The sequence below is a fragment of the Callorhinchus milii genome, unplaced genomic scaffold (genome assembly GCF_018977255.1).
Source record: "Callorhinchus milii isolate IMCB2004 unplaced genomic scaffold, IMCB_Cmil_1.0 Scaffold2, whole genome shotgun sequence".
Lineage (NCBI taxonomy): Eukaryota > Metazoa > Chordata > Chondrichthyes > Chimaeriformes > Callorhinchidae > Callorhinchus > Callorhinchus milii.
In genome coordinates, this window is record NW_024704743.1 from 112,415,262 (window position 1) to 112,424,183 (window position 8,922).

General features: G+C 39.7%; 1 non-coding gene across 1 annotated transcript; it reads right to left on the bottom strand.

The window, feature by feature from the left end:
• Positions 1–3,422: 3,422 nt before the first annotated feature.
• Positions 3,423–3,494, bottom strand: trnaa-agc. The gene has a single exon. It is a non-coding gene; the product is annotated as a tRNA-Ala (tRNA).
• Between the last annotated feature and the right edge of the window lie 5,428 nt (positions 3,495–8,922).

The window sequence follows — 8,922 nt, forward strand, 5'->3', positions numbered from 1 at the left end:
AGATCTGTTGATTGTACCGGCCTTTGGTCTGACCCATCGGGATATTGGGGAATAACGAACGAATAATAATAAAACAGTCTGATATCTGGTTAAAGGAATTAGCGTTATTTCCTTACAGATTTGGCTGATTTTATTTTCTAACAAGTCCACAGCGAAAAGGAACAAGTAGAATAGTAAAAACCCTTATACTTGATACACCTTTTGTGTTACGAGGATGTCTCAAAGTGCTTCACAGGATATACTGTGGAGTGACTGTATATTTTGTAGATGAATGACACACTGCACTGTCCAACCAATCAAAGACTTGCCTCTTTTCTGGAGAATATTCCTCTTATTCAACACAAAGATCTTTTGGAATGTATTTTTGCATGTCATACAATTGGACAAAGTCAGATTTAGACTGTGTGCAAATTGGCTGTTGCGTTTGCCTCCAAAATACAGTCAACTCACTTTACAGTAAATCCTGTGAAGCATTTTGAGACGTTGGCCTAACATGACAGGCGCTGTGTCAAAGGGGAGATTTATTATAGCTTAATTAGTATTCCTACAGGTTCATCAATCCATTTCTGGCATCAGAAACACATGATAGAGACTACTAAGCTTTATCTCCAAATGATAAATATGTCAAACCATGTGAATGAACTTTCTGTCACTCAGAATCTTCCTTTCAGTAACTATCCCCTTTGTATATGAAAAGTATGATGAAGAGTCCTAAAATATAGGATCCATGTGATAGTTGTGATCTCTGGTGATACATATTTCCATCATTGATTTACATGTGGGACCACACCATTGGCCCTCCATTCATGCCTTGCACATTGTGGTTCATCCACAGTTACTATTAGATTTTCCTCCTTGTTTCTCACACTCTCTCAGTAATAATCCCTCCAAAACCAAAACCAATAATAAATTGGTCATTTTCAATCTACGACTGTTTGTGGGACATTGCTGTGCGCAATTGGCTGCCGTGTTCGCCCACAAATATACAGTCAATTCACTTTACAGTGTGTTCTGTGAAGCGCTTTGGGACGTCCTCCCGACGTGAAAAGCGCTACATCAAATGCAAGGATTATTATTATTATTATTAATAATAATGTTGTTTGTTGTTCTGCTTCCCCATCCAAGGTACCTTTTCCTGTAAGCTGGTATTTGAAAATAACTGAAGTGAATCTGTCCATATTGTTCTAAAACCTGGTGACAAAGCACCACCGTAGAACTTTACACTTTCTCAATAAAGAGGGCATTCTGCATAAAATGGCAATTCCCAGGCTGTCTATAACCAGCAGTTTAAAGGCATAAAAACAGGAACAATATCAGGCACTGGAATCTAAAATGTATCATTCATAAACTGGAAATCGTGCGCTAACTAGGGCTTCCAATTGAAATTTCAGGATTCGCTAATGAATTGGCTTAAAACAAACAGCAAAAAAAATTGCGGTCCTCAACTCTGACCTAGACTGTTGTGCAATCAGCATTCGACTTTCTCTGACTTTTCAGGCTTTTACTGGGACAGGAAATGTCTCGAAAGCAAATCCCTGACCGCTATCTCAAAGTCATGGGCATTGTAATAATAATAAATAATAATCCTTGCATTTGATATAGTGCCTCTCACATTGGGAGGTCATCTCAAAACGCTTCACAGGATTTACTGTAAAGTGTAGTGACTGTGTATTTTGCAGGCGAACATTATGGTTTTTAGGATATTTGGTTTCTTCATTGAAATGCAGCAACAAATAGAAGTTAGAGCTGTTCCTGAAATCTTTAGTGCTTTTTTGTCTTTCACGTCCAATGACTTGGAATCATGCTTTGTCCTTAAGTTAAGATAGCTGTGAGGAGCTGAAAAATGCCAAAATAAAGCAATAATCAGGACCAGCTGTGAACTGTGTTTTTTTTATTTCATTAGGGATTTTTAAATGAGAATCTCTAACGTAATTTATTCTGGATAATACACATCAACAAAATGCTAGCAATACTGAGTCAATGCCTGCTCGTACAAGGAATGCTCTTGTGGTAAAGGCATACAGAAATCTCTATGATTGCTTGCACAACTGATATGTTTCCAGGTATCCTGTGTCTGCTATCTCTTCATATTTTTCCTTTATAACCCAACACAGGTCATGGTTGTTAGGCAGAGTAAGACATAATCCAAAGGAAGAGATTCCAGGCTGAATCCAGATGTGCAAATTGATTTGAATCTTTCTGAAGTCTTCCTTCCTCTAATTATCCAATTTTCTTCTAAGTCTTTATCGTTATTCTAGCAGTCAATCTGCTGTTTAATAGCTTGATATGATGGTTTTCATTTGCATGGTAACCACTGTCCACCCTTTGTTGATGCCAAGTCCATCTCCTGATACATTTTTCTTACTTCCTTTTTATAAAGCTCTTTTCAAGTTGCAGATTCCAATTCTGTGCACAATTGGTTGCAGTATTTCCCCCATAAAATATAATCCTTGTAATAATCCTTGCATTTGACATAGCGCCTTAACACATCTTTGAGACGTCTCAAAGTGCTTCATTGTAAAGTGAATTGACTGCATATTTGTGGGCGAAACGCGGCAGCCAATTGTGCACAGCAGTGTCCCACAAACAGTCGTGGATTGAAGTGACCAATTTATTATTGCTTTTTTTCTTGAGGGATTATTAGGAGGCGTGTGGAGTAAGGAAACTTGCCCAAGGTTTCGCCCTGCCTGGAATTGAACCCAGGTGGGAATTGAATCCAGGTCTCTCGCTTGCATGGCGAGTGCTCTAACCACTGAGCTACAGGACTCTTCAGGATTTCTTGCTTTCAAATATATTGTCTGGCTTTTTTTCGTAAATGTGCTTTTGAGTGCAATGTATGAAGCGCTCCGGGATGCTGCCCCTTGTGAAGTGCGCTATATAAATGTTTTACAACATCTATATCATCATGTTAAGTATCAGCCTGGCTCTACCTCACCTCTGAGTCACAAGATTGTGTGTTAAAGCCCATCTCGGGAATTTGTGATCATAGACAACTCTGGACACTCCAATCCTGGGGGAGCGATGCAATGTTATAGGTCCATCCTTAAAAATGAATCGTTAAACTGAGATTCTGCTGCCTGTTCGAGTGGATGTTAAGGATCCCATGGCACTATTCGAAAAGAGTTTGAGACTATTTGATGACCTGATAAGGTACAATGTCGAATGGAAGGATGCAAAATAATAATAGTAAATAATCCTTGCATTTGATGTAGCACTTTTTACGTCTTCAAGACATCTCAAAGCGCTTTGCAGAATATATTGTAAAGCGGATTGATTGTATATTTTGTGGGCGAAACATGGCAGCCAATTGTACTCAGCAGTGTCCCACAAGCAGTCATGGATTGAGTGACCAAATTATTATTGTTTTTTTCTCTTGAGGAATTACTATCAGGCATATGGAGTAAGAAAATTTGCCCAAGGTTTCTCCCTGCTGGGAATCGAACCCAAGTCTCTCGCTTGCTAGGTGAGTGCTCTAACCACTGAGCTACAGGACTCCACTCTTGCAAACTCTTTAAGTGGAAGAGCTTCAAAGAGGCAAACTCTTTGAGTGGAATGTAATAGTGTTACCGCCACTTGATAATAATGATAAATCATGTCCTTTAGCACCTTTCACTTCATATACTGTAAAGTGTGAATCACTGACAGAAAGACATTATTAGCTGACACAAGTTATACTTTTGGAACCATGTGTGACTTTAATGTATGTAATTTTTGAATATTCTCAGTGATTATTTATTTGAAAAGAGCATCACCTTGCCATCTATCAACGTCTTTCATTTTGCTCTGTTGCTCTTTGTGGTTCATTTTTGGCATAAAAGGCTGGACATTTCTAATCTGTGCTACGAGTGATTGAAATGAATCTCAACACAACCTGCCAGAGACAGGAAGGAGCCTGCCAATATAATTAAGGTCAAAACAAGCCTTTCAGTGTATTCTGATCTGTTGCCCTTGACGTTTATCATTTTCTTTCCAAGCTGTTCATTGAAATTGTATAATCGTGTACATCATGTGCCAGAACAAACGATCTCCCCACTGTTATCGATGTGGCTTTCTTTTCTTCTGAAAGCCATGTTATGTTCTCCTTGCCAGAGGAATCAAGTTCATAAGGAGCAGTTTTTGCCATCTCAGCTCCTTACAATTTTAAAATGAGGAATAGGCTTTGTTATATAAATTGTTGACAACATTTGCTGGATAATCAGGATAAAACTCAAGACATATAGAAAGGAGAGCAATAGCCATTCACTGCTTGGTGATCATTTTTACCATAGTCTTATCAGCAATGATCTGTCAATAAACTTCAGTTATTTAACTTGCTGTACAGGGAGTAATGAATCTCGACATGGAAAAACACTGAACTTCACTGCTGCTCACAGATATCACTACTGAACTCGACATGGAAAATCACTGAACTTCACTACTTCCATCTATCTTGCCCTCACTATTTAATCCTTTCCTCCTTTGCCTTCATATTGCCTCATGCCTTATGAGCATCTCGAGAGCTTTGATTAGTCACTGTAATACTGAGGCTACATTGGCTTTCAGCCAGCAAGATTTTCCTCTCTATATTGCTATAATAATCATAATCTTTACATTTGATATAGCGCCCTTCATGTTGTGAGGACATTTTAAAGTGCTTCACAGGATATAGGATATAGTGTAAAGTGGATTGACTATGTTTTGTGGGCGAATCATTGTAAATATGCAAATTATATCATATTTTCCTACAAAACTGTAGGTGAATCCTGTTCCACTACAAAAATACAGTCACTTTAAAGTGAATCCTGTGAAGAACTTTGAGACGTCCTTCCGATGCGAAAAGCACCACATCAAACGCAAGGATTATTACAACTGAGGAGTGAAAATAATGGGACAGTGCTTTAATATATTTGTATTCTCTGCCTGTTATTGCAGTATATATACATTTTATACGCTTTTAAATTGCAATCTTAAACTCAAAGTTTATTTGTTTCACCCCAAACCGCTGAGACCCTCATCCACATACTCATCACATCCAGGCTCGACTACACAATTCCCTCCTTGTCAGCCTCTCCAACTCCTCCCTCCACAGGCTGCAAATCATCCAGAACTCTGTAGCCTGTGTGCTCTCCTGCACCAGGCTCCGCGACCCCATTACCCCCACCCAGCTAAACTGGCTCCCCATCACTCAGAGGATACAGTTCAAGATCCTGGTCCTCACCTTCAAAGCCGTCCACGACTTCACTCCTCCCTACCTCTGTGGCCTCCTATACCCTTACCAACTTGTCCATTCCCTCTGCTCAGCGGACTCTGGCCTGCTTCATGTCCGTTGCCTTGTCCATTCCACCATTGGTGGGTGGGCCTTCAGCTTCTCTGCCCCCATCCTCTGGAACTCCATCCCACAGACCCTCTGCCTCACCCCCTCCCTTGCCTCCTTCAAGATCCGTCTCAAGACCCTCCTCTCCACCATGCCTTCGATCACCCTCCTATCCCTACCCTCCCTGCCCTCCACCCCTCCTGATCCCAACCACCAACTCGGGTGCGAATCCCTGACTGTCCAGCACCTTGGGACATCCTCCTGACATGAAAGGCGCTGTACAAATGTAATCTTATTATCTGATTGAGTTTTACTGGTAAAGTTGTGTATGGCTGGCAGTTGTCCTTAACTGTGACTGCATTCTTGAGTACTGTGGTCTGACATCTGGTAAGATCACTGTGGTGAAACTGTATTGTTGTTGTCAAAGGCAAGGATTATACTGTTCAACAGATCCATCATATGCACACTCCAAAATAAAAAGCTGTTGCTTATTCAATTAGTTCTCATTCTGAAGCATAAACGTATTGTTTGTATTACTGTGACAGTCAGGTTAGATAAGAATCAGTGACTCTGCATAAAGGAAATGGGAGAGCAGCCAGTATAAGGCAATAGCTGCCTTTACTAACAGAATGCTGAGTTTACAGTACTTCACAGATCAGGAAATAAAACCGCCTGTTAACAATTTACCTCCATTTTCTTTGGCCGTATTTTAACTTTTAGCTTTTCGTGATCCATAACTTTCATTGGTTTAATATTTCCGTTTGGCATTGCTTTTCCCGATTGCAGTATCTGGTTTTTTTACCCCGCTTTTGTTTTCTTCTCTCGTAAATTCTGGGCTGTGGACATTCTTCCTCAATAAAACTCCTAGGCTCGAGAGTGTGGATAAATAAAAGCACAGAGTTATTTAAAGAGTTAATAAAGTAAACTGGAAAGTGCACATCATGTTACTACCATGGTACACAAATGTTACAGTGTGCTGAAGGATTACAGCCATTAATTGTAAGTTGCGATACTGCTGCGTTTGCACTTCACTTTGGTTTTTAGTTTCGCAAACTGCGGCTATTAACAGGAAAGTGGGTGAAACGTCTCTTGGGTGGATTGCTATTGGCTGGACAATAAACAAACAGAATATTCCTTTTATTTTTGTGGCTGTGTAACTTGAGAGCAAAGGGAAATTCAGTGCAGTATATCCAGCAATATGAAAGAGCAAGCTGGACCTTTGAGGAATACAGTATCTGCCATATCTCTGAGATGGGCTGAATTACTGTACTTTCAGATCACATGTGGTTGAAGGTACCCTGGCAGGACTATATGGTACAAAATATGCTGAAGTGTTCAACAATGACAGCTTTGATAGTGCTTTCGGTCATCTTTCCCTTCCCACCTTCTTCAGCTCCTAACCCTATCTCGGGTGCACAGCCCGCAGTGTGAAACACTTTGAGACGTTCTCCCGATGTTAAAAAGTTCTGTATTTTATTATAATTGTTGTATTTTTATTTCAAAATGTTGATCTTCTCATATAAGGGCACAGAACTCCAATTTGCTTACATTCAGACATAGATAAGAGCATTTTAGAGCTTACAATATCAGCTGTCAGCCTAGCTCAGTTGTTAGCAAGTTTGCCTCTGTGTCAGAAGACTGCGGGTTCATTCTCTGAATTGGAACTGTGAGCTCACGGTCTAGGCTGAAATTCCAGTGCTAGGAGAGCATTGCTTTATCTGGGGTGCCTTCCTTTCAGATGAAACATTAAACAGAGGTCCCACCAGCCTCTTCAAGCAGATATCAGAGATCCCATGGTACTATTCAAAAAGAGAATGAACAATCGCCCAGGTAAAATTCATCACTGTTTGTGGGGCATTGCTGTGCACAAATAAACTCCTGTGTTTGCCTGAAAAAACTTGAAAATACGTTGATCAACTTCCATAAAGTAAAAGTATCATGTTATATTTAGCTAATTAATTGGAAGTTTCCTCTTCCTCCTGCTCTTACTTCAACACATAATGGAGCTGAAGCACTTTGTATCTATGGCAAAGAACGTTTATCATTATGTCAGTGTTGGAAGGATTTGTTTCTTATGGAAAACANTTTTTTGTCACTGAGATGTTTTCAGCAGTTCTCAACTTCCCTTTCAGCAGTTCAAATTGTGTTCACTTTCTGATCTGTCTTAGTCCTTGTGTTATGACTGAACTTGTTCATTCAGGAAACATGTACAACTCGCCACTGGAATCTGGTTGGATTAATCTGTTAAGAATTTTGCTTTTGTGAAATGTACACTCATTGAGGCGAAGTAAAGGAAGACAAGTTCCCATTTTGCACATCCAATGTCAATGACACCCTAAATACAACAGCAAATTACACTTGTATAGCGCACTTCACATCGGAAAGAGGTCCCAGGGCGCTGGACAGTCAGGGGGATTTTGGACCCGAACTGGGAATTGGGGTCAGGAGGAGTGGAGGGCAGGGAGGTGGGGGCGGGAGGGTGGCCGAAGGCATGGGCAAAGAGGAAGGTCTTTAGACGGGACCTGAAGGTTTAGTATTGCATTGGTTCGATCCAGAGGGACAGTTCTAAAAATGTCTTCAACAGGATTTGGTTGACTTTGGAATTTCGAACAAAAACTATGAGAATAAGATGTATACTTAATAATGTATACAAAAACGTTCAAAGCTGAGTAATGAAGTTATTGTTTTAGTTTGTTGTCTTTACTTGACTATATATGTCAGGTTTTGATTCAAGAAGTTCATTATTTCAGCTTTCACTGCTGAATAGTGCACATTGAAAGCAATTATCAGTGCTATTGGAAAGACTTGCATTTAATAGTATGTTGTCAGGGTGTCTCAAAGCGTTTCGCAGGATTGACTGTAAAGAATAGTGAGTAAATTGGAAAAACAAAAGGGTCAAAATGATATTTGTTTGTTTACTTTGAAGCAGAGCTTTCCAGATCCCTTTTTGACATTAATCACCAGAAGAGGTTGCAGCACTTAGTAATTGTACTTCTCCCATCAGAATTAATGTAGGGAAACATTCAATTCTCATTATTAGGCAGTTTTAAAGTTAAATATTGTTCTATTTATGTAGTGTAACATTACATCCTTTGCAAAGTGGATTACCAGCCAATTAATGTGACTATTTAAAGCAGCCGTAATGTAACCCATCTTACTCAGTTAAAAGGTTAAATTGTCAAGTAGAATTTCCATTGCCGCAACGAATTGAAACCTTACTAAACTCAAAATGAAAAAACAGTAATTCATTGCAATTCAAAGTCATCGGCTGACAGCTTACAGAAATATTTATTTTCAATGACAACCCAAGGGAGGTTTGGGCTGTTTGGCCTTCTGGCCACAATTAGACCTCACAATTTAGGCTGATATTCCAATGCAATCCTGGAGAGTTGCTGCATTTCTCACATGAAACATTAATCTGAAGTCTCATCTGGCTGTTGAGGTAGATGTTGAAGATCCTGTGGCACTATTCAAAAAAAGAAGGGAGTACTTCCTGTTATGCTGACCTATAATTTGCCAGATAAAGTTCGTCATTCACTTCATGACTGTTGATGGGACAATACTATATGCAAATTGGCTGCTGGAATCGCCTAACAAAATCCATAGTCACTACACTTTTCAGTAAATCC